The sequence below is a fragment of the Podarcis tiliguerta genome (genome assembly GCF_965153285.1).
Source record: "Podarcis tiliguerta genome assembly, chromosome: 1".
Classification (NCBI taxonomy): Eukaryota; Metazoa; Chordata; class Lepidosauria; order Squamata; family Lacertidae; genus Podarcis; species Podarcis tiliguerta.
The window spans coordinates 48,207,039-48,232,624 of NC_139534.1; the positions used below are offsets into that span (position 1 = coordinate 48,207,039).

General features: G+C 39.8%; 2 long non-coding RNA genes across 5 annotated transcripts in view; one reads left to right on the plus strand and one right to left on the minus strand.

The window, feature by feature from the left end:
* LOC310673250 overlaps window positions 1-25,586 on the plus strand; it is a 611,626-nt gene that overhangs the window by 128,286 nt on the left and 457,754 nt on the right. The gene's annotated exons all lie outside the window — the stretch shown is intronic.
* Window positions 1-25,586, minus strand: part of LOC310673241 — a 72,658-nt gene that overhangs the window by 3,590 nt on the left and 43,482 nt on the right. For 2 of the 4 annotated variants that reach the window (XR_014508935.1, XR_014508937.1), the window contains exons 2-3: window positions 17,153-17,248; window positions 14,690-14,754 (exon numbers count right to left, since the gene is read on the minus strand). This is a non-coding gene — a long non-coding RNA (uncharacterized lncRNA). Of the gene's footprint in view, window positions 1-14,689; window positions 14,755-16,885; window positions 16,989-17,152; window positions 17,351-25,586 lie in introns of those variants that run through there. The other 2 variants (XR_014508934.1, XR_014508936.1) reach the window with 2 other exon arrangements.

Here is a 25,586-nt window from a genome sequence, read left to right on the forward strand (position 1 = left end):
TCAGCTTAAAGAAGGTTCAAACCAAATTGTTGGTTGCCAACAGGTAAGTAGTATCATCAAAGCAATATTTGCCAGTGATACTGTCCAAGCTGATGAAGACCATGATTGGTTATCTTGTGACTGATTAAGCAAGACAGAATGATAAAAGTAGAACTGTTCCTCCATTAAGTGTAAAGGGAGCAAAATTAAGGTTTTAACAGCATTTTAATGTACAAGAATTACCAAAATTCATATCTAAATCACCACCAAATCAATGGTGATGAGTTGTAGGCAAAGGCAATATATTCATGATTTTTATTGAATTTTCAGCAATATTATTTTTATTTTTGTTTTTTTTAAAGATCAACTCATTGTGTTCAGTGTTTTGAACACTGGGACAAATATATGGTAAACTCAAATGTTAAATTAAGAGAAACGACTGTTCCACAATATATCAAAAAGCAATAAATCTTTGACTTCTTACACCTTGATTTCCACCGAAAGTACTTGTCAATGAAGTTGAGTAATCTATTAATATACAGGTTTTATTTCAAGTTACTTACTTAAGTTCATTATTTTCATTGGTCTACTCTGACTACAACTAACATTGGATATTACTCATTGGTGTGTGTTTTAAAAATTCTGTGAAAGGACTTGCCCCACAATGTTCATGACATTGGTCTGTATCACTGAACACATTTTACCTTGTGAGATGTGCTAGGAATTCATAGTTTAGATATAGCAATGAGTTGTGGTGTGTGGGGTGTGTTAGGTAACACTTTTACTGAAGCAGTAATCACTACCCATTTCTCAACCCACTGCTCATTCTCCTTTGAATTATGCTAAATCAAAAATGGTTCAAAGAAAGACTTTGTGGTTTGGCCAAAGTTTCTGAGAAGGAAGCCAGAGGCAAACAATCAAACCATTTGGCATATAGAAGAAGCATCAAATATTAATGTACTTAATTCCCTGACTTAGTGTGGGCAGACATATTACAAGTTCTGCTTGGAAGGCTTGGAAGCTGTTTAAAACAGCTTCCACTTACTATTTCTTCTGTGTGGCAGTTTTAGAGCTGCCTACATGGATTTCCACTTCCCGTTACCTGAAGAGCCTACATGGAACCAGGCATATGAAGATTTCTGATATAATGGGGATGATTTACCTGATCAACCATGCTATAAAATATAATGGCTTCGTGTTGAAATGGGTTCTATAGAGAAGCTGAAGACTAGCACAATTCCTCATTAGACTTCTGCGTATTCTGAGACATAACATCTAACCCAAGTGTCAACATACACCTAGCAGGCTACCTGAGAGGCTATGCATACTCTGAGGTCAGACTAAATGTTGTATAAAGGCTACCAAATGACTTTGCAAAATATCAATTCTCATACCATGCAAGGCATGTGGTAGAGGTCAAATACTGCTTTGAGAAGGAGATTCAGCTAGGTATCCATGTTGGTCTGACACAGTCAAAATAAATTTTAAATTTTAAAAAATGTCCAGTAGTACCTTAGGACCAACTAAATTTGTTCTGGGTATAAGCTTTCGTGTGCATGCGAAAAGGTAACACTTCAGGTATCTGAAGAAGCGTGCATGCACACGAAAGCTTATACCCAGAACAAACTTAGTTGGTCTCTAAGGTGCTACTGGACAATTTTTATTTCTTTAAATATTTTTTGACTGCTTTGAGAAATGTTATGATTGAAAGGTAACATGGCAAAATCAGAAATTAAATAAATGAGAAGATAGGACTTAAAGCAGGCTGCAGGAGGAATTATAACATGGTGGGAAACACAGCTAATATGTTTCATCTTCTGTGGATCAAGTCAAATACACAACACTTTTATTCTCAGCAGCTAAACGTTTCCAGCAATGCAATGTCCATATAAGTGCAGGGAGAATACTAATGATATTAAATAGACAAGGTACTCCATTCCAATCAAATGTGCACTGAGATTATTCATTTTCTTATACAATAACAAATGGACTTGTCAAAAACAAACAGAAGGAAGCCATAAAAAACAAAACACCTGCTATTACTTTCTTACAGATGTGCTTGCATATGGCCAGGGAGACAGAAATATAAAATACTTTAATCATTGCCCAGCAAATTAATCGCTCAGCAGCAGTCACCTAGTCTCATTTATGACAAAAACAACAACAACAAAACTCCATGTTCTAGGCTCAGTGGGTTTTGCTAATTGTATCAAATATAACTTTCTTCATAGATTTCTTCCCTCTTAAGTTTGCAAGCAGGAAAATATTCATCATCATCATCATCATATTATTATTATTATTGTAGCATGATTTACTGGAATGCTTTAGTCTGATTCACAAGATGTTTGAGTAGGGGAATTCTGAATAAAGTTTATTGGCACGACAGTTATAAGCATTTGCATGATTATATATTGCTGCAATCTTGGGGAAAGCTCTCTGAAATGTCACTGATATTGCATAGTTAATGAGACAACTTTTAATTGATTGGTTCTGAATTGATTCACAGAGCAATCCCCTAACAGAGATCTACCAGGAGTTTGTCTCCTCTATGTCTGTAATTCTAGGATATCAAAAATGATATCAAAAATTGAACGACTTCCTCTTGCACATCAGGACTTTCCTCTCTTCTTTCCCATTCATGACTCCTTAAATGGGGATTCCCCTCCAACCCTCTGGAGCAGATTTGTGGATGGTGAAATACACAAACAGGTGGATGAGACGCACAAGCAAAAGTCATTCTGCTCAGCCACTTATTTAGCAGGATACTGCCCACAGAAATTATACTATAACATGCAGTATCAATCTTTAGGTTTTGAATGCAGTATCTGGGCTATTCCCAAATATATGTGCTTCATAGTTATGAACCCCTTCCAGCTAGGTGGTGCAAGCATTATTTGCATGCATGTATTCATTTCAGAGGATGTTCAGTCCACTAAACATTAACATAGGAAAATGCATAAAGAAAACTTTATAAAAAGTCTATTTTGTCTTGCTATGTTTTCTGTGGTAATTCTCAATCCATAGGCCATTGACAGAAGACTAGAATGTCCATCCTTAAAATAAGTGTAGGAAATGCAAGGAGCCCTGAGATTTTTAACCCTGAAATGGTGGACATCCCTGATTGATTTTTTTTAAAGCTTTCCTACAACTCTCTTCCTCTTTCTTTTCTGCTAAGAAAGTTTTCTGCTCAAAGATTCTCTTGGAGTATGTTGGTAATGCATCCTCACTGGCATCTGATATCTTTCCAGATATCAGTAAAAAGGGCATCCAGTCCACTTAGTAAGAAGAGTGAAATAATGTTACTAACCACAACAGACAAAATGGCTCCCCTGTTAAGAAGGCTTGCTGAGTAATAATAAAAGAGAGTGCCAAGGGAAACTTGAAGACCTCTTCTATGTCATTAATACACAAAACTGAGTGTCGATCAACAAGACCCGCCATTTTGGAGTCAGATACTCTCTTCTTAATGTTAGCTCAAAGTGTGTTTAAAAATTCATCAATCTCACTATACACATTATTGTGGGGAAAAAAAGAGAGGGAAACCATTACTAAGGGCATGGCACGATGAAACCAAAGTCGGCGTTAATTTAAGCGATGGGGGCAAATTGCTAAGGCATTTAAAGAAGCACTTTCACAGGACATAATGCAGTCAATCTGTAAGTGGCAGTGCTTTGGGGGGGGGGGGAGGTAATTGCTAACCTCCATGCTGGTACTGCTGGGTAAAACTGAAGAATGGGGCAGGGGGCTGGGGGCATTTTCACAGGAAGACAGAGCTGATCAGCAACAGCATTGGACCTGCCAAATGACATCAGTGTTGTGCAACAGCATGCCAAGGACATCCTTAATTCAGGCCCTGATGCGAACAAATAGCTGGGGTAAATGTGACAGTGTATGTATTTGAAAGTCAAAGCTAATGAGACATTTTGTTTTTTGTTTGTGATATCTGAGAACAAAATATATGCACATTATGGAAGAAAATAGGCGTACTCTTGATTAAATTCACAATCCCCAAACTCCAACTCCCCCCAATTTTCTCCAAACTATACCCCATACGACAACTATACAACAGCTAATGAAGCTGCCACAGAAGGTAAAGGGGAAGATATGCTTCAACTATGCTGTAAATCATAACTTGCACAATGTATATGTGTTTTGTTTTCCGATACCATAACCTAAGTACAAAACTATCTTCTGAGAGGTGCTGACAGTGAACACAAGACACTACTCTCAAACTGAAGCCCAAATAAAATTGATATGCATGGACATGGAGATGTCAGTTGATGGATTTTTTTATTTTTTTATTTGAAGTCAAGTCGCTGTACTTTAAACTTTAAAAAAGACTTGTGACTGACAGAAGGGAAGAAACAGGGCAAAAACGGAAGGGGAAATTACAATAGAAAGAAAATTGGCCTCCAACAACTCTGAAGATTGAAACAAGAATGAAAACTAAAAATAAATGGTCATTTCAGCAATAGGATGCTTGTAGCGGGCAGCTGTGTTGCCAAAGGAAATAGCCTACACATGACTATTTTTAGATGCCATAAGTACAGAGATCAATATTACACATTGTCTATAGCCTGAGGAACAAAAGGAGCAAAGAGAGACAGTGAAATCTGATAATACATTTATTGAGTCAATTCCTTTGGAACAGACAGGTGTAAGGTAAAACTCAACGTTCCCCAACAGCTAAGCAAAACTGGTTGTCGCAAGAGTTCCAGTGATGTCCACACATTCTTTGTAGTCTTTGGGATTAAGCCTAATGGCCAAACTATGTGTAATACTAAATGAAAATCCACCACACTTGCTATTGGCCTGGGGTGTGTGTGTGGAAAATTCCCTTGAGTACCAATTGGGCAGTGCTGTGATTAAAAATGGCCAGATACATTTCAATCCCATTCAACACGCATTTAAAGCACATGTCTACCCCGCAAAGAACCCTAGGAACTGTCATTTCACCCTCACACAGCTACCTTTCACAAATTACAATTCCCAGGATTCTTGGGGGGAAGCTAGTTACTTTAAATGTGTGTTGAATGGGATTAAAATGTATGGTGTAGATTTGCTCTCTGTCAGTCACAACTGTAGAGCAATGTGAAGATTAGATCAGCCCCCGATGAATGCCTAGAGGCATCTTAATGATAAAAGGGTGATTCCCTAGATTCATCCTAAAGATGGAAAACTTTGGCCCTGCATATGATTGGCTCCTAAAAACCTTTAGAATACTACGCATGTGTGTTGGCTCTCTGTATATTCCAAGCATTTTTCACATGCAAAATCAACATGCATGTGGGGGAATGGGGATGCACTGTGTAGCACCACTCTCACATCAGACGCTTGGAGAATCCACCCGACTAGTGTTAGTCCATAGACATCTATGAGGTGGGTATCCTTAACACATACATCTTTGTTCATCCAAGTTCAGTGTGACCTGGCTATCCAGCCATGCAGATTTTGAGGTTTCATGGACACATTTGGGCATACAGCTACATGCATGAAGGCCTCCTTTGTACAGATATTTGCACTAGATGTGTAGATGTGTGAAATTAACTGAAAATGGTGGAGAGACAGAAAATGAAATTTCACATGAAGGCCTCGGAGGCTGACCTCAGGGTGTGTTTTTTTACCACCTTTCTCACACCAGCACAAATGCCAACGAGAATGAACATGACCTTAAGATGAGCCAGTCAAATAAATAAATAAATTGGATGTAAAATGCTCAACATTTTACTATCAGCAAGAACTAAACCAAGCATCACCTTGCATATTTGTATTTTTTTTAAATATACAGAACATGTACTGTTCAGAAAACTTAGCATATCATTTCACATAACTCACGAAGTGAGACAATCCACAGGCAACAGGGGGGAAACTTAACAATAACAACATTGTCACTGCTAAATGAAAGCTGTCTTTTTAATTTATTTAAGGTAACTAGTTAGATATGACCTTGTGAGAACCCTACTAAATAGGAAGAGTGGGAGGGAAATCCTTTCCTTTACCACCAGAGGGTGGTGCATAATGTGAATTAATTGTTTCATGGTACAAACAATGATCAAGAATCCACTCCCAAACATAGAATCTGTCTGCAGTTTACACTGATTGCTCAAGGCCTTTGGTGCTGTGTTACACATCTGGCTGCTTCAAGTACTAAGATGTATAAATTGAATCCTACTGTTATAGTGCTGCAGGTTAATTAATATAGAAGTGGACAACATGGACATAGATAATAGGAACCTAGGAAGCTACCTTATACTGAGTCAGATCAATGGTCCAGGGGTATGTCCAGGGGTAGCCAAGGTGGTGTTCTCCAGTTGTGGTTGGACTCCAGTTCCCATCAGCCCCAGCCAGCAAGGCCGATGGGCAGGGAATGGAGTACTGGAGTCCAACAGCATCTGGAGGGCACACTTTGGCTAACCCTGGTACTGTCTTTTCTGATTGGTTGTAGACCTCCATGGTTTAAGGCAGGAGATATTCCTATCCCTACCTAGACATGCCAGGGATGGAACCTGGGATGTTCTGCATGCAAAGCAGACACCTTCTAACAGTTATCTTCCTTCTCCTAGTATTCAGATTTAAATGGGCATTTCTTGGGGGAACTCCCAGTATAGTTCTGTCTGGCTCTTGCACCACACTCAGCTCTGCTAAAAGTATCTGGCTCTGAGTACCGACTGATTAGAAAAGGCAGAAAAGAGCTAGAATTATACACCCTTTTTATATGGATAACATTAAATTATTCACTGAATCTCCAAGTAGACTCATCAGCCTCATAACAGCCACAAAAAAATTCAGAGAACATATAAAAATGTCATTTCACTTGAAAAATGTAAAAGTCTTCATATAATTAAAGACAAAAGTAAAGATCCTGCAAATCAGCAGCACCTGGTAACCACTAATATGTCATATACACTTCATAGTAATTCTACCTATAAATATCTTGGGATCAGTCAGAACAACTGGATAGGCCACTCAAGTTTTAAAATCCTCTTACTAGCAATCTCTATAGGCAGAGACTCCTTGAAATATTGAAAACTTAGTTTACAGCTGAGAATAAAACAAATGCAATTAACACCTGCACAGTCCCAACACTCATTTACTCAGTGGGTATATGTAACTAGTAGACTTGCTAATTTGAATGAAATTGATATTAACCTGCACATTCCTGACAAAGTTCAGAATGCATTATCTAAATGTCTCCATGAAAGGCTATCATTCTCACTAATAGCAAACTTGGGTAGTCAACTGCCTATCAGTAGAAACAAGATGAGGCTATTAAAATGATACTGGTTTCTGCATAGAGAATTCTCTGTATGGGTTGTATTCAGCTAAGTCATTCTCTGAGTAGACCTACTGAAATAAATGGATTTGTTGACTCTTGCCTTCAGTGGATCTGCTCTGAGCATGGCTTGGTCAAATGCAATGGTTAAACCATTTTTTAAATTACAAACAAAATGGCATGATGACCTGTGGAATGTTCAGTTTTTAGATGAGAACCTTCTAGAGAAATTCATCTCAGCTCTCTTCTGAGTTCACATTGAACACAAAAATCTGGAACTTCTGTTTTTTAAGTGTGTGTGTGTGTGTGTGTGTGTGTGTTAGTTAGAGAGAACACCTACTGGTGCTTTGGTGATAAGACCCTCCTGGAGGTGAAGATAAGCCAGCACTTCTTGTACTGTTGGATTTGAATGAGCCAGAGAATAAACTGAGAGACTGAAAAGCTTGTATTTCATTTGAGGTGGTCTTTTGCGAATTGAGAAGTTCAATTCTGAGCACTTCACCGGCATCTTTGCTACAAATACCAGTTAAAAACACAGAAACTAAAAAGCCTCAGCAAATATTGAAAGTCTTTAACTGTATGGTTCCAGGTAGGCTTCCCTCAGAAAATAGTTCTAAAGAGGGGGCATGGGGAGAGTGTAGCTTTTTAAAAACGCAAATGTGTTTCATATGTCTGGGCCTGTTAGCACTGTAGCTGCCATATAGTATTAACTATAGTTGCCAAACTACCTTCAAGTCCCACATACAACACATTGCAATAATAGTAATTTGACATGCTCTTCTACCATAAAATGCAATAAGGTGTCATTTGAAAGGGATACCACAGAGCCAGGAAATTCCTATGCTTCCTAACCAATCATTTATGTCACCTTATAGAAAGATGCTTGGAATTTCAGAACCTGTCTGAGTGAGGACCACGAATAACAAGATGAACAAAGAAAATAATAGTCATAATGAGAATTATACACCAAGAGTAACCACCAGTAGGTCTCCAACAAGTATTGAAAGAATAACAAGTTTTTTCAAGTGGTTTCAAAAGATGAAGAAGCAGGACACAGATGAATATCGCAAGGGGACCTGTTTCACATTCAAAGTGCAGGGTCCAGCTGTTAAAGAAATTAATATTCAATGATCTCTTTTATTGTCTGTAAAACACACAAGGCTTATGCAATGGCAACAAAATTACAGTGTATAAGGCCTCCTACAAGGCCTGAAAAAGAGAGTTTATTAGATCTCTTGCACCCTTTGAAGAAATAATTTCAAAGAAGCATGATTACAAAGGCTTACTTTCTATTATGAAAAAAACCCGAATTAATGAAAACTAAGCTTGTACCACTATATTCTTTTGTGCTTCAGCGGAAAATACATTTGAATGTTAAGTTAAAATTGAACAATAGTATGACATTCTTTGAGAGAAGTAAAAAGCAGTCTCTTTTTTAACTAAAAAAAAGGAGAGCATTTAAGAATATTATGCAGATGAAATATAGCTCAAAACGGTTTCCTCCTCAGGATCTGATTAATGTAGGTGCCATTTTTGCCTGAAGGCGGTAGTATTTTGGCAGGAATTAGAAAATCTTCAAGGAATTGCAGAGCCCAGGATGTTTTGGAAAGGAGAGAGGTAGGAGGATCAGTGAAGGATAACCTCTCCTCAACTTGATTCAAAACTGGGCGTGGCAAAATTGGAGTGGCCCAATCCTTATTATTATTATAATTTGAAAGCAAACTCCACTGAGTTCAATGTGTGCACAGGATTGAAAACTGAACTACTTTTCAGTCCCCACCCCCAGGAAAATAGTTTATTCCATACCCATTACTGAAATAGAAAGCCAGCTACCCCCTTGATGAGCTAATATTATCTTAACAGTTTCTTACTTATTAGATGATCATTATCTTAATTATAAAAACAAAAGCATCTGTTCTTTAGAAGGTCATTGCCAAAGACAGGGAGTACAGAGATGTGATAAAATCAGAACAACCACCTTTACTTGAATTCTAAGAGGTGGAGGAATTTAGACTATAAAGAAAGTAGACATTTCCTCGGTGGGAGTCAAGTTGGTCTGTTAATTCTGTCTTTTCGATGGATGCATCTTAGCTAAAACACAACGAGTTACAAGGAAACAGTGCTTGGTAAACTGTGGCTTAGATCTCATGCCTAATGTCCTGGATTCATTTGAGAATGCAATCAGGTGCAGCTGAGCCCAATATGGCATGATTATGTAAAAAAAAGATGGGAGTTTTTAAACATTTCTTCAGCAATATAATTCACTCAAGACTGAAGGAAGAGTTTAAATTTGAAGCACCTTAGTTTCCTTCAGCAGCAGCACCCCCCAAAAAAGAGGCAATTTGGATATAATATGCATACTACGTCAGATGAGGGGGGTGCACTAAGCACAGTATTTTGTTTGGACTCCAGTTTGATGCATCAGGGAAAAGTCTGACTTAGTTTATACCAATTACAAAAAATAGGATTGGGGGCACCTATAAAGATAGACCTAATAGTGTATAACTCATAGCCTACATCTGAGGGAAATTATGTTCTCATAGCCTACATCTGAGGGAAATTATCATATTATTATTATTATTATTATTATTATTATTATTATTATTATTACCCCACCCATCTGGCTGGGTTTCCCCAGCCACTCCTGGCGGCTCCCAACAGAACACTAAAAACAGAATAAAACTTCAAACATTAAAAACTTCCCTAAACAGGGCTGCCTTCAGATGTCTTCTAAAAGTCAGATAGTTGTTTATTTGCTTGACATCTGATGGGAGGGTGTTCCACAGGGCAGGCACCACTACCGAGAAGGCCCTCTGCCTAGTTCCCTGTAACCTCACTTCTCGCAATGAGGAAATCACCAGAAGGCCCTCGGAGCTGGACCTCAGTGTCTGGGCTGAACGATGGGAGTGGAGACACTCCTTCAGGTATACTGGGCCGAGGCCATTTAGGGCTTTAAAGGTCAGCACCAACACTTTGAATTGTGCTCGGAAACGTACTGGGAGCCAATGTAGGTACTTTTAATATTTTTCACATTCCTCAAAGCAGCTCAGTCCCAAGTTTTTGTTTTTTTATTGCAATGCACATCTTTAAATGTTTTTTTAAAGGTACTGTGCATGACTTGTTGATTATTGGGGGCTGAACTGAGTGAAATTTGTAGTCACCCCCCCCCCCTTCTGATCAGTGGAATACACCCAAGGGTTAGAAGGATAGCTACAGTGGTTTTCCTGCAAAGGGAGATTTTACATGGTGTGGTTTTTTCCTGTGGGTGGAGTGCTAAAAAAAAGGCTTCACTTAATTTCCCATATTGTTTTCTAGACAACATGTATGAAAATATTACATACATTGCAGATAGAGGTGCCCCTAGATAAGATATCTGCGAAACCTCAGAAGGTTAGATGCAGGATTTCTTTGCTTGGAAACCTTAAACCTGAACTGGGAGAGAAGAAACTAAAAGATATTTGCTCCTCTTCCATTTCCAGGATTTTGTGAAAAACAACTAAATATATGAAAACTGCAGACATCAGTTTTCTAGGCGCCCCTAGAAAAGCAACCTGCAAAATTTCAGAAGGGTAGGTGCTGGAGCTAAGGAATAATGATGAATTGCATTGGGCAGGGGGCAGCTTCAGGCCTGTATTCTCTCAACTGGCACCAAAAGTCACAGAAATTAACTGCAGAGCTGATTTGACAGGAGTGGGTGTGTTGGCCTGTGGTACAGAGGCAGAAGGACTCAGAGGTTCAGCATTGCCCAAGCAAACACCAGTAGCAGAAGAAGCAGAGAACAGAACACAACAAGGAAATATATTACCTCGATGTGCATAAAGCACTGTGATCAGAGAGCCTGGCAAAATAAGATTCTGAAAAAAACCCCAACCCTGTGGGATCAGGCCAATGGGCCATCTATTCTAGCATCCTGCTCTCACAGCTAATGAAAATGTGACTGGTGTGTATGGAATATAAATTGCATGTGGAATACAGTAGCCAGGTTTTCCATATAAAAAGTCACATTAGAACACAGTTCCTGCCTCAAAAGAACATCATTTGTTGACAGTGTGAGCACCACATGAGAGCCGTAGTAGATTACACACATTTAAATTGAGCAAAGCACCTGTTTGGCTCTGTAACTCTTGGATAAATTTCCACAGCAATTAGCCAAGTTTCAGCAGGAGTGGGGTGTACATGTGTGTTGCAGAATGAAGCTTTTTTGCACTCTTTGCTACAGGAAAAGAGAGCAAGGAAGCATCCCTTCCCGCTTGAGCTTTCAACATGTGAATCGAACAACTGGGTTGGGTTTGTTTTCTTTAAATGAAAGGATTCCACCACAAGATTCTTTTAAGTGTGGTTTCATTCCTAGATACCAAGCTGCAAAAGACCTTAGCTAACTGCGGAGAGCAGAAATCCATGGCCCTTTCAGTGAAACGTGAAGTCAAAATACAAACCAGTAGCATCAACATAATTTAAAAGTTAAGGGGAGGACGTCAGAGATGCAAGGGGAATTGAAGAAGGTCAAGATGGAGACTGGAAATAGAATGACCAGTCTCAGCAAATTAACAGGTGTGTGAATTATAGTCTGCAAAATGGAACTGGCAATTATGGCTGAAATCACAGATTGCATCTCTCCCCCCCCCCTTCCTTCATTCCCTATCCTGACTCCCACATAGTACATTACAAAAAAATAATGGTTTCAGGTGTGGACAGAAATTTGCCTCAGCAAAAGATAGATAAATAGAGAGTGTGTGTAGAAAATAAGTGGCTAACCTTTGGCCTTCCAGATGTCTTTTTACTACAACTCGCATCATCCTTGACTATTAGCTATGCCAACTGGGGCTGACAAGAGTTAGAGTCCAACAATATCTGAGTTGCCTCCACCAACAATGACATCACTGCAGCTCACCTCAAAAGGTCCTGGTTAGGGCAGGATGGCGACAAGGTTAGGACTATGTTGGTACACCGGGGAAGCCCATCCATTACTCTTGCCAGTGACCTGACAGCCACCTATTTGGGATGGCTTCGGTATGGCTCTAATTTCCCTGCATCTCAATTTATTTATTTTTAAGTTGCCACATTCATATCTGTTTGACACACAGTTGCCAAAAGCAGAGCTGCTGTACCAGAAGTAAAATGTGGTTTTAGCAATTTGATGTTAATTCCAGTGCTTTTTTTTCTTAAAAAAATGTTGAGGGGTACTCTCATTTTCCTACTCATATTAAATTACTGCCCCTCAATGAGGCCAAACGTAGATTCACAAAATGTTTAGGGTATGCGTACCCCTGCGTACCCCCAGAAAAATAGCACTGGTTAATTCCATGACTAACTTTCCAAGGAGTTAGACAATTAGTGTTTAATTGGTTTCTCCTAGCTTCCCACTCATCCTGATTATTGACTTACTGATTGGTTGGTTGGTTGGTTGATTGATTGATTGATTTGTATACTGCCCTTCATTTGAAAATCACAGGGCAGTTCACAGCATTAACTGATGAATGATGGATAGTGTGAAAAAAATCAGAATTGTTAATGATATTGTAATAAACAGAGAAATGACCCTGCCAAGCCATTTATTTGTATGTGGCCTTACTGAGATAAGTGGAATGATTTAAAAGCCACTGGGGTGAAGACTCTGACACAAGAGATCGTCTTTGGTTTTATAAAATGGCTATCACCTACCAGGTATCATCTAAGGATCTTTCACTTGGTATAAACCAACAGATATTAATGGGAGGCAAGCTTCTCACATATCACTCAGTTAACTAACATGCCATAGATTGTGCAAAATGCCAAACCATTATAACACAATAAAATAGCAAATCAAATATTTCATTGATTATTTTCCTTCAGATTCTATGTCTGGAGAGTTTCTCTTTCTTTTGGGGGGGACAAAGGCTGATTTATTCATGCAAGCCGCTCATTATGCTATGTGCACCTGAACCCATTCTACTTGACAAAGTACTGACACCTGAGAGCAAATTGTATTGACAGAGCCCCCTCGGCTATAATTACTGGGAAAGAACCACCCTGAATCAATTAATACTGTAACTCAGTTTTAATTTTGTGGCTCTCCAGCATCCCGAGAAGCAATCAGTTGCATGGCTTGTGGCCAGATCCTGCTCTTGCTCAGCCTTATGGATTTGATTTCATGCTTGGTGAACGGCCAATCAGTGACTTCAATGACACACATTATTTACACAAGATGCGAATCTAGTACATTGATTTTAATTGGAGTGTCTGTCTGAGAAATGTCAGCAATTTTCATTGTGGCTCGTGGGAATGGAGTGTGGGAATCTGTTGGCCAGACGTCAACCACTGAAGTAAGATGGAACTTTTTGGCGAAGGGGGAGAGCTGTCTGGAGCACTGGATGAGAAGAAAGGTCCACAGGACACTTGTGAGATACACCCTGCATCCCAGTTTCACACTGTTGTTCATTTTTCATCACACTGATGAGTCAAAAGCAATCTTCTGAAACCATTCTATGGAGTAGGACATATACTGTGCCAGGGATAAAGATAAAGGGACCCCTGACTGTTAGGTCCAGTCACGGACGACTCTGGGGTTGTGGTGCTCATTGGGTAAATCCATCCATTTTCATTTTTCCCCATTTCTCCATTTTCCAAAATTCTATTCCGTTTTTCACACTAGCACATCAGTTTGTGTTGATGGTGATGATTTTATAAAACATCCTCATGAAAAATTATCAGTGTACATTTCTCCACATAGGTTTCTCTCACTTTTTAAAATATTTTTTTGGAAGTCACCCAGATGATGATATGTGTGTAGTTTTGGCTAATATATCATTTTTCAAGCACAACTCTGTATATTATTTTCACTAAACAATGCACTTATATATACACTTCACCCCATCACGTGTGTTTTTGTACACTTTACTTGGCTGTAGAACTACATTTCAAAATTCAGAGAAGTGTGAAGGACGGCCATGTTTTGGTTTCTGTATTTTTTCAGAAAGTGTGAATCATGTAACGCTACTTGAATCCAATATATCCCTCATCTCTAGCTAGAGCTTACAGAGGCCCTGCCCTAAACATAGTATAAAGAGATTTTTACTAGGATATCAGTATAGTTCTAATCATTGCTTTAATACACACCGGTGCACACACTGAGTTTTAACACATCAATTTGCAGCACAATGCTTGTTTTGAAACATCCACACAGCTAACTGCAATTAATGCTAAAGTAACTACAGCCAGTTGAAGTGATCAGGCTTTAAAGCTTTGGCTGTCTTCCTGTGCAGTTAGGCAGCTTAAATCCAATTGACTTCAGTAAGCTTTAAGCAGTCTGACTGTGTAAAGGAAGCAGTCTTTGTCTTTGCAATACAACCATAAATATAATTTCAAAAACTGAACCGCATCTCATATGCCAGACACAAAACAATCTAAACAGGTTAGCAAAATGTATAATGCTCTCAGCTACAGCTGATATATACTTGCCTATAAATTGACAGCCTGCTGTGCCCTTTTCCACATAAGTCTGCTTTATTGCATCAAAGCTAAATCTGCAAAAGCAAAAAATAAAAAAGTATTTAGTGATTGTTAGCTTCCTTTTGCTTCATAGCGTTTCAGCCTCTGCAAATAAGGGTAAGAGGTTATGAGAAAGAATCACTTTTTAAAGTAGTAGATAAGGTTGATTATTAAAGATCTTCATTCTTGTTTTATCTTCTTCTTTTAGAAGACATCTGAAGGCAGCCCTGTTTAGGGAAGCTTTTAATGTTTGATGCATTACTGTATTTTAATATTTTGTTGGAAGCCGCCCAGAGTGGCTGGGGAAGTCCAGCCAGATGGGCAGGGTATAAATAATAAATTATTATTATTCTTTAGCATTACTGAATCTCTTCATCTTTGTGCAGTTTCTCACATGCATACAATCATCTTGCTTTTCAGAAAACAAAACAAAACCCTGAAGACTGGATTCTGTTTGTTGTGGAAAACACACACACACAAACAGACACACACAGTTTGATGGGTAGCGCAGAGCTGCAACATTAGTTTGCCAGTGGGTGGGTTGTGGTTGCTTACCAGGATGGAAAGCAATGAGACAGTGGGAAGGTTAGCTGGTACAGATACACCAGCATAACTGATTTGGTGCTCCTGCCAGTGTGTTTCTGCCATGTCAACCTCCCCACTCCCTTGTCCGTCTTCCTCTCCCTCCCAGCAAGCAACACTTTAATCCACCAATTGCATAAACCTAAATTTCTGGCATGTTATTGAATCTCTCCCACAAAATAGTAATTGCATGGAGGCACACACATTACATACATTATAAATCATAAATAAAATAAATAACCCGAAGCAGGCACAGGGAATGAGGCACATTTTTGCACACCTGCCGTGTTTGCTCTTGCCACTTGCTTAAAGTGTATCCGGGTGTTTGGAGAGGAGGCCAGGCTAGGTGTTACATGGGGCAACCAGGAAAAGTAGCAGCTCTGCATCACCGCTTTCTTTGGCAGCCCCTGGGAACAACAGGGATTAATGGGATTGTTTCATTATTTATTTTCATTAAATATGATAATGTTTGTGGTGGTGTTGGTTTTATTCTTGTAAACTGCTTAGAAGCCTATATGGGCATTAAGTGAGATATACATGGGTGATGATGGTGATGATAGGCAATTGCTGGCAAGGGAAGGAAGCATGGGGAGACAATGTAATCGCTTCCTCTTCAAATAAATATGAAGCATTTACAAGTTTGATGCATAAACCCGACCAGACTGCAGCTGAATAAAACAAATTGGTCCTGAGGAAGCTTCAGCAGAAGCTCCTAACCTGCTGAGTCCACAAGACAGGAATAATGAACTCTGAGCTGATAGCACACCTGGCGAGCTAAAGTGAAATAAGGGCCCAACCAGTATTCCACATATATCAAGCTATGCACAGGAAAGAGCTGTAATGCAGTAAGATGCCACAGGAAACTCACATAGTTTTGTTCTTCCAGTCTGACACATTTTAATGGACACTGAAATATTTTCACAATATAGCATCAACTGTTGCGTTCTCCCCCCCTCCCTTTTCAGCAACATGGTAGAATAAATTGAAAAATATCTCCCTATCATTGTTAGGATCTCTCAGTTAAACATTACAAACCAATTTGGATTCACTTGTACAAGTGAGACAGGAGCTTTCCAAACTGCCAAGTTAAGCCAAAGTAACAACAACAACAACAATAATAAAGCATAACATGACACCTGGTTAAAGCATGAATGGGGGGGGGGAACCAGTTATTAAAAAATGAGTGAGAGGTTATAAAGATAGCTCTGCATAGTGTTCATGAAGTCTTTGCATCCATCCCTTCTTTTAACAGTTGCCTTTTTTGCCTCTAATGTTCAAGAAGCGAAAAGTGAAAAAAGATAATTGATTCTTGAGAAGTGTATAGCTTTGAAACGAGGTCCATCATAACTTTTAAAAAAGAGAGAGAAAGCCCTAACTCCAGAGTGATGGTTATCCTATTACTGGCAGTTTCGCTCTCCTCCTTTATGATGGACAATAATTATAGGAAATGGTTGGGAAATCCCCAAGACTTTATCAGCTGAGCTCTTCTTCTCAGTTTCACTTTAGCTCATAATGGCTCAGCACTACTCCACTAATTTGACCATTTCCATTCTCAGCTATTTTCTCACATTTCCTCAAACTTACCCAGCTGAGTAGGGGAAGGTAAATCAGCAACCAAAGAGACTGGGGGTTATTTTCTAAGCTGTTCCTCACTCTCTGTAATGAAGGCTTCTGAGCATTCTTGAAGACTGCATTGTTGAGAAAGAGAGAAAGAGAGGAGAGAGAATGCGCACCACAGTCTCTCAACCTAATCTACCTGCAAACCTATGAGGATAAATTGGGGAGGGAAAGAACCATGTGTGTCACCTTGAGAGAAATTGAACAACAAATAAATACAGTTTATTTACTTACAGTACTTACAGTCCGTAGAACTGTCCAGAAGTGGAGGCATCTTCCCTGTCTTCCCACAGGTTGCATGATCAGAGAGGACCAGTAAACAGGCAGAAACTGCAAGGAGGAAGAGAGCAGGCACCTCAAAAGCTGCAACGGGTCCTCTGCTTGGGTGTGGGCTGCAGATGGTGCCCAACAATCCCTGACACTGGTTCTGTTCTTTGATTAAGGAGACCAAAAAGGCACAGTTTTCCCAAGCCCTATCATGGAGTCCCCATCTGAACATGCCTGAAGTCCTCATTGCACTAAGACAGAGGAAGAACTGCGGAGAGGGCAAAGAATTCGTCCTAATCTTGTGCTCCCCTTCAAAGTTGCCTTGTGCACCTGCAAAGCTTGGTCAACCTTGAATACAATGTTCAATTTCTCCTATGCGGAGGAAGGAGCAGGACTGTAAAAGCCAGCCAAAATTTAATATAAGCTGCACCCTGCTCGATCAGAACAAAGACCTATTCAGTCTATCAGTCTGTTTTCGGGGAGGCTCACTAGCAGGGCATGAACACAACAACATTTTCCTATTTGCAATCTCCTGCCCCATCTCCTGATCCTGACTAGTTGTGGGCTCTTGCCTCTCCTATCCCATCCTATTCATTAACTTGCTTTATAGGCTCTTGAGCTATTGGCCCTCATTCATTTCCCTAGGTATCTACCATCTCCATTGTAGACCTGCATCAGGAAAATAGAAAGCTGCCTTCTATTGATTGAGAACATTGGTCCAATCTAGCTTAGTCCTTACACAAATGGCAGGAGCTCTCCATGATTTAAGGTAGGGGTCTTCAAGCCCAACCTGAAGATGTTGGTGGCTAAATCTGACTCTTGAATGCCAAGCATATGCTCTACTGCTGAGCTACAGCTCTTCCTATGGGTCACAATTCTGATCTTTCATTTTTAATATGTCCCACCCCTCTATGCTCACCCCACTCTTCTATCCAAAATATTTTAAATATTTATCATTATGATTTAACAACTTTGGGTAAACTCATCATCCACCTGCAAGTTTCTCTCTCTCTCTCTCTCTCTCTCTCTCTCTGGCTATGCACCCCCCCCCCCTTTTAACCACTCTTTGAATCTCTCTTTCTAAGACTCCTTAACTGAGCTTGGACAACTCTGAAAAGTATTTTAGCTTTCTTTCTTTTTTAGCTTTTAAAACATTGCTGAAATATGTCCCTTTGTATACAGCTGGCCTATGCCATTAATCAAGCGGTCCCATGAATTCAGTCAGCCTCAAATAATGGCATCAGTAATATTAAAGAACCGTCAATATCAAAATCAGAATTGTCAGTGTTTATTATTAAGCTTGAAACATCTACATTGCTCTTTTGAAGTTCTGAACAAGGGATGGGTACGAAAAAGGAAAAGGGGGGAAAGCTTAGCATTTCCAGATGTTGAGTGTTTCTATAAATCCTAGTAAATTTGCTGTACAAATTATGAACATATGCTGAAAAATCGTAACCCTTAAGTGTGAGTGAATTATTTGCATCCCCATCCCCCCCTCAATTAAACCCCAGTTGAAAGCATTCAAATTGTTGCAATTCCAAATCTTTAGTTACACAATGTGCAGTAATTCCTTTCACTCTGTGCGACTTTCTCTTTCTGGAGGCAAGAAATCATGTGTAAGGGAAGCTAACATAATGTAAATGATAAACCGAATCATGAAAGGAACTCAATGCTTAGGCTTCAGACTTGATGCCATGAGAGAGAGATTCTATCTCTGGCTGGGAAGCAATGGACCAGAATGGAGCATTGGAGCTACCACCACACCCAGCCACACACTCCAAAGCCCTGGGCTTGCACTGGCCAGAGCACGTTGTGCACTGCACCAGCTCTGGGCCTTTATTGGGCCTCTGACCTTGAAATGGGCCAGCAGGTCCCTTGGTGACCTTCCTTTGCCCCACTGACATAGTACTCCATTTCAGGGTCATGTGTTGGTGGCTTTTGACTGGCAAGAACGCCACTTGAAAGAGCCACCACAATTTTCATAGGCACAGAAGCCCATAGCAGTGAACACCCGACCCCACCCGGGTTCCAGCAGAGGGTTCTGCCACATCCAAGTCCTGAACAGTAGCATGGAACATGCTAGGATTGCTCACAATGAGTAGGGTTGCCATAAGTCTGGAATTTCCCAGACATAACCGGAATACTGCAGTCGGCAGCTCAACAACTTTGCTAAATAAATAAATAAAATCTCAACAACTTTTCTTCAAGTTGGCTATTTTATTATTTATTCAACCATTTATATACAGTACCACATAAAAGCATGGTGTGTAAATGAGGTACAGTCAGATTAAAAGAATTCAGTACAGATAAAAATCAGTTAAAGTTAACCAATCAGAAAACTTACTTAAGATGCCTGCTGAGTTGTTGTTTTTAAAGATATTCATTCATTTATTTTTACAGAAGTATTTATATATTGCTGATATTGCTGTTATATAGCACTTACATAAAATATAAAGGCAGTTCACAACTTCAAATATCATAAATATCCGGCAACCCAGCTGGGTGGAGTATAAATATCATCATTATCGTCATCATCACCATCACCATCACCATCATCATTTTAAAAAACAACACAAAAGATTGCAGAAGTTCTTTCCTTGGTATTGGAATGGCATCAAATTGGCACTAGCCAATGGTCAGTAATGATAGAAGCTGTAGTTCAAAAAGGTTCCCCACTCATGCTTTAGGGACTCTATTCCCAAGCAACAAAGGGTTTTAAAAGTTAAAACTAGCACTTTCCTAACTCTCTTCCATGCTTTATGATTTTATGGGTACTGGGAAACATCTGGTTTAAAATCTAACTACAATCTGAGTGCGAATGTATATTCTGGTGTAACATCTGGCTCCATATTCCTTTGCATTTATTATATAGTTTGTGAGGAGGTCAGCTGATTGGAAACCATGTAGTGATAAATAACAGGAGAAGAACCCTTCTGGTGCAGAATAGCATAGCTATCTTCTAAAAACTATTATGGTGACACTGATTTACACCCTGAGTAATGGTGAATTTGAAATAAGGGTATTCAGAAAGTAATATGAATATTGAGGCTGAGTTCTTCACAGGGTGAATTGCAGAATTGCACCCAACCTTTGAGTTATTGTTTTGGATATGTCACCAATGATAAGATGTGCTGCATGCTACATTATGCCTCCCTACCATAAATGTAACTGTTGAATGGTTCGGGTAGCTCTGTGTAAGGATGGATAGGACTTGCCTGTTCCAATTTCCAATTAATTTCGATAGACCAGATTAATTTTCCAGATGTCCACTGGACATCATGAATATCAATCAAGAGTGCAAGTAAATTATGACTTAGACTATGTCCTAGAGCATGCTGTTAATATTGACATCATGTGCCATTGGCGAGAAACCTTTCAGTCCCTGTTGAGCCATTCAGTTTGTCTGTGTGCAACAGAATATTTGAGAGAGGGTTTGAAGACTGCTGTGCTGTCTATAGCCTGCTTAGAAAACATGGATATTTCTGTCTAAACTTTGGCGGCTATTACACTCACATGCTCACAGGAATAAGCACACTCAGTAGATTAACCCATTTCCTTTTTCTGTAAAAGATGGACCATCCTACTATATCACCTTCTTTTCAGATTCATCAGTGGTTGAATACAAGTCGTAAGAAAATGCAAAACTGACTTGACAATCCTCACCCTGTCCCTAAGCCAAGCATGCACTGGTTAGATTTCCAGGTCAACACATTCTTCCATCTTCCAGCTTTTACGGACATATGGAAGTGAAGCCTGAGAATCACAAACATCTGCAAGTAAAATTGAAATGGCACTAGTGGTGAAGGAAAGAAATAAGCCCTAAAACAGGCTTCCTCAACCTTGGCCCTCCTGATGTTTTTGACCTACAACTCCCATGATCCCTAGCTAGCAGGATGAGTGGTCAGGGATGCTGGGAATTGTAGTCTCAAAACATCCGGAGGGCCGAGGTTGAGGAAGCCTGCCCTAAAAGGATAGTACATTTTATACATGAGGGGAATGCCATGCATGTCTAAATACCAAGAGGTCTTCTTTTCCCAAGATGGGCTAAATTTTCAGCCTGACTAGAGTCCAGTACATGGACTGGTGCTTGGCTAAACACTACCCTCAATTTCAGTGGTATGTGTCTAAGGGACAGCTATATTATCACGATGTTCATTGGTTTTCAAGTACGACAAAATGACAGCCGAAATGGGCCATTTTTGCCTACGCTTGCCTGTCACTGCCTATTATCCCTTGCAATCTTGGCAGCTGAGCACATCGTCTACATGGGATAATGGGGGAAGCAACATATGAACTTACTTCATTAATAACCAAAGGGAAAGCGAGCTGTGCAATCTTGTAGTTGCTATTTTTATCTGATTGTGGGGTGGGAGTGTGGTCAGGAGCTGGAAGTCTTAAAAAACACAGAGAAGAGCAAAGTAGATTGGTTTGAAGGCAACTGAAAAGTGACATTACTTGTAAACAGTCTTAGATAAAGGGGGAAAGTACCAAGATAGACATGCATGTATCTTCTTTAAAGTATTAACCTTCGCATTTAGGCCTATGAATTTGTTAAGAGTTTTCTCCAAGCTCTAACTGACCAAACTAAAGTTTATGCTGTCTGACCAAGCTAAGATTCCTTTTCAAGCCACGGGTCTTTCAGCTGTTGTTGCTACTGATCTTGCTGCTATTATAATTATTTTCATTTTTACATCAGCCTTTCTTCTATGAGAGTCCAGGGTTGTGAGCAGCATAAAACACAATCTTTACAATTTAAAATATTTTAAAGACTTGCTTAAAAACTATATACCAACAACACCAGTAGCTGAGACTGAAATAAACATTATACCCAGATTAGAAATGAGAAACCTCCCCAGTACATGATGATTTCCCCCAAAACCTTTAAAGCCAAATTTTCAACAGAGATTGTAGATAGATTTTCCTTTCTTCTTCATAGGAGCAGAGAACTCTTAATTAAGTTGAGTGTATTCAGGTAAATCTGTAGTGACTAGGACAAGCTAACTGAAGTGTCTTCCCTGGTATATAGCCGCAAAACTAGTTACTCTGTCAAATGAGAAGGTGATATATATATATATATATATAAATGGTATTCAGAAGGCCTCAGGGAGCAGTACAATCTAGGAGAACTATTTTTACCTTATTAAAGATGGAGTAGAGGAGGAGAGTTAAAGATATTTTTAATATTTGAGAAAGTAAAGGTGAATTTTCCAGTTTTCTGAGATAAATTAATTAGTCACGTTGCCTGGGTCAGATCACATCTTAATAATGTAAAAACTGTGTTGCATTCAGCTAATTAAATCTGTGCTGTACCCATAAGTTCAGTCAAGCTTATAATTCAGCATCCAACATTTCTCCATTCCATTGACCAAGAAGAACAAAAACAACACCCTGGCATGCATTAAGGGCCCTGCCATGGCTTGCACAGAATCAGTTCATAAACAATCAGTAGCTGTGGGTAGCCAAAATTCAATAACCACGGTCTAAGACATGGTGTTATAAGTAGACACAAATGTACAGCATATCAAGCCAGAGATGAGGAACTAGTGAACTAGATATAGTCCATGGGTTCTTCTCATCTGACCTACAATGTCTTCTCTTTTCTCTGCACTTTGCTTCACAGGTTTAGGCTTATTTTAAAAGCCTAATTGCAGCATGGGGATTATTTTCATGGATAGTATATGTGGGAAGGGAATAAGGAGTCTCCATGAAGATCACTCTCCTCTGGCTTTTTTTCAAGCTCACTTGGTGAGAATAGAGATAGGTTGTAGTTGTAGTTGCTATTGCTATTGCTATATTAAATATTAAATTTATATGCCGCCCTTCATCCGAAGATCTCAGGGTGGTTCACAACATAAAAATACAGGGTAAAAGCACAAAATAATTAGTTAAACAATACAATACACTGGTGAAAATTTGTCAGCATCCTAGTTCTTGTTGCCATCTTTTCCTCTCTTTGATTCTTGACCTTGGTACCTGGAATTCATTTTCTAGAATGATTTTTATTAAGACAAAGAAGAACAAAAGACATTTTGTATACCCATAACCAATGTACAAAAACATGTTTCACTTACTTTTGCTTTGTCGTCACTACAATGCCATAGGTGCCCTTAGTCCTGTAAGCATAAATACACTTTCTTGTGGTGTGTTGTCACACACCCTTCCAGACCCCTACCATATCAAAGACCTTGACCCATTTTTGACTTAATCCTGGCTTTGTATGGTACAGCTAAGCAAGTGTTGCTCAACCAATGTCTGTCTTTACCTGCTACATGGATAAACATCTGAGAAATTTTGGTAAACTAGCACACTGCATCAGGCACCAGATTCAGCACTTTGGACAGCTGCCACCAGCCATGTACCGCTAGGGCCTTTCAACAGCATACAATGGTACTTTGGGTTAAGAACTTAATTTGTTCTGGAAGTCCTGTTCTTAATCTGAGGTACCACTTTAGCTAATGGGGCCTCCCGCTGCTGCTGCCACCCCGGCGCGATTTCTGTTCTCACCCTGAAGCAAAGTTCTTAACCTGAGGTACTATTTCTGGGTTAGTGGAGTCTGTCACCTGAAGCGTCTGTAACCCCAGGTACCACTGTATAGGAAATTGTTGCTGCAGCCACAAGTCACCTGCTCTTCCTGATTAGACTTACCTTGAAGAAGTGACAGCATGAGGGAAGCCAAGCAACCTCTTTGCTTTAACTTCCACTATGCAATGTATAGCATATGTATGCAATGTGAGATATATACCATGGTGGCCGCCTGCAACTATGTAACTGCTTTTCTCTGATCATATTACTGCACCACCTCTAGGTAACCTCATGTAATGGAGTGGGTAACTCATAGCTACAGCACTGTTGGAACCAATCCCTGCCCCCATGTCGCCAGGGGACCCAAGTATTGGTTGGCACCACTGACAGTGTTGGCAGGGATGGAAGCAGGGACTTGGTGGTGGTGGGACCACTGACGGCACTATGTCAAGGGTCCACTCAAGCCTGGCTCTTGCCCTCCACCACTCAACTCACTATGGTGCATTCATACAAGGGGCCCTGGAACTATCTAGAACTTTTCTGTACAACACTCATAAAACCGACAGTAGTAATTTGCTTTGCTATTTGTCATGCTACTTCTTGGTGTGGCAGAGTGCTAGGGAAAGATGGTCCAGGTAAAGCAGCTTAAAAACAAATGTAAATGTGTGCAGATTCAGTATCTTCTCTCAGAAGAAGGTAGAAGGCAAACATGGCAATCTGGTTTAAAATACAGCATTGTACTACTGCACTGGGGGCCATTCTTATGAATCCTGTTCCAGGACGTTTTCTTATTCAATGCACTGAAATAACTGTAGCGAGGCAGGACCTTCTTTCTTGGAATTGCCCCAAAGACATAGTGCAGTCTGTCTTATCTCTGAGCACTAAAGCAGAAGAAGGGCTGCAGGCTTGCCAACCATTTTGAGGCGGCACATCCTGTACTAATTGGCCTCCCTTACCGCAAGGTCTCAGCCGCGGCATCTTAGTGCACTCTTTAGCATTTCCTCTGCAGCAATTCCGCGACCCTTCTTTTTCCTTCAGCATCTTTACCACAATATTTCCTATTGATCCTCTGTCACGGGGCTTTCTTTTCTGAGCAACTCGGTCCAGTTGCTCACTTCTCTCTTCCTTCTCCCTCTCCCTCCCTCTCCAGCTTTATAGGCTCTGAACACTTTATTGTATGAATGTTTTTAACCAGCCTGGTATCCAAAGCAGTGGATCAATATAGGAGTGTTTAAATCCTCCAGCCTGAATTGGAGGCCTTTGCAACTATCTGAATAAAGCAAAGCTAAATATTGCTTGAAGAGGGTAAATTATCAGGAGTGTGTGTGTGTTCAAAATTAGGTGTTGGGTTGCATTGATTGACTCAGTGGAAAATCTGCCTTCAATTTCTATTCTTGATGGGAATTTATTTATTTATTCATGAATACATACATTTTATGTACTGCTGAAGAAATGGTGTTATGCAGTCGTAAAATCATAGCTAAAATTTAAGAGATACAGGGTATCAAAGTTATAACACATAGTACTAAGTTATAACACTGAGCAACACAATGTGAAAAAACTTTCAACCATCAGGGAAAGCCTGAAAGTTAGCTGTACCATCTTCTGGTTTATAGCCTAGACATTCATAGAATCACAGAATCATAGAATTGTAGAGTTGGAAGGGACCCTGAGGGCCATTCATATGGGCACATATTATAATTATATGGTCAGGCCTGAGATCATGAGGTGGCATCTGCTGGTGATGTGGCCTGAGTATGAGAGTCCACCCTCATTCATTGTTTTTCCAGCTTGTATCTCAATTAGAATTGCTGAACATGACAGAATGGCTACTACCATCTTGAACTTGGTTTAGGAATCTGTCTAATATGCACAAGGG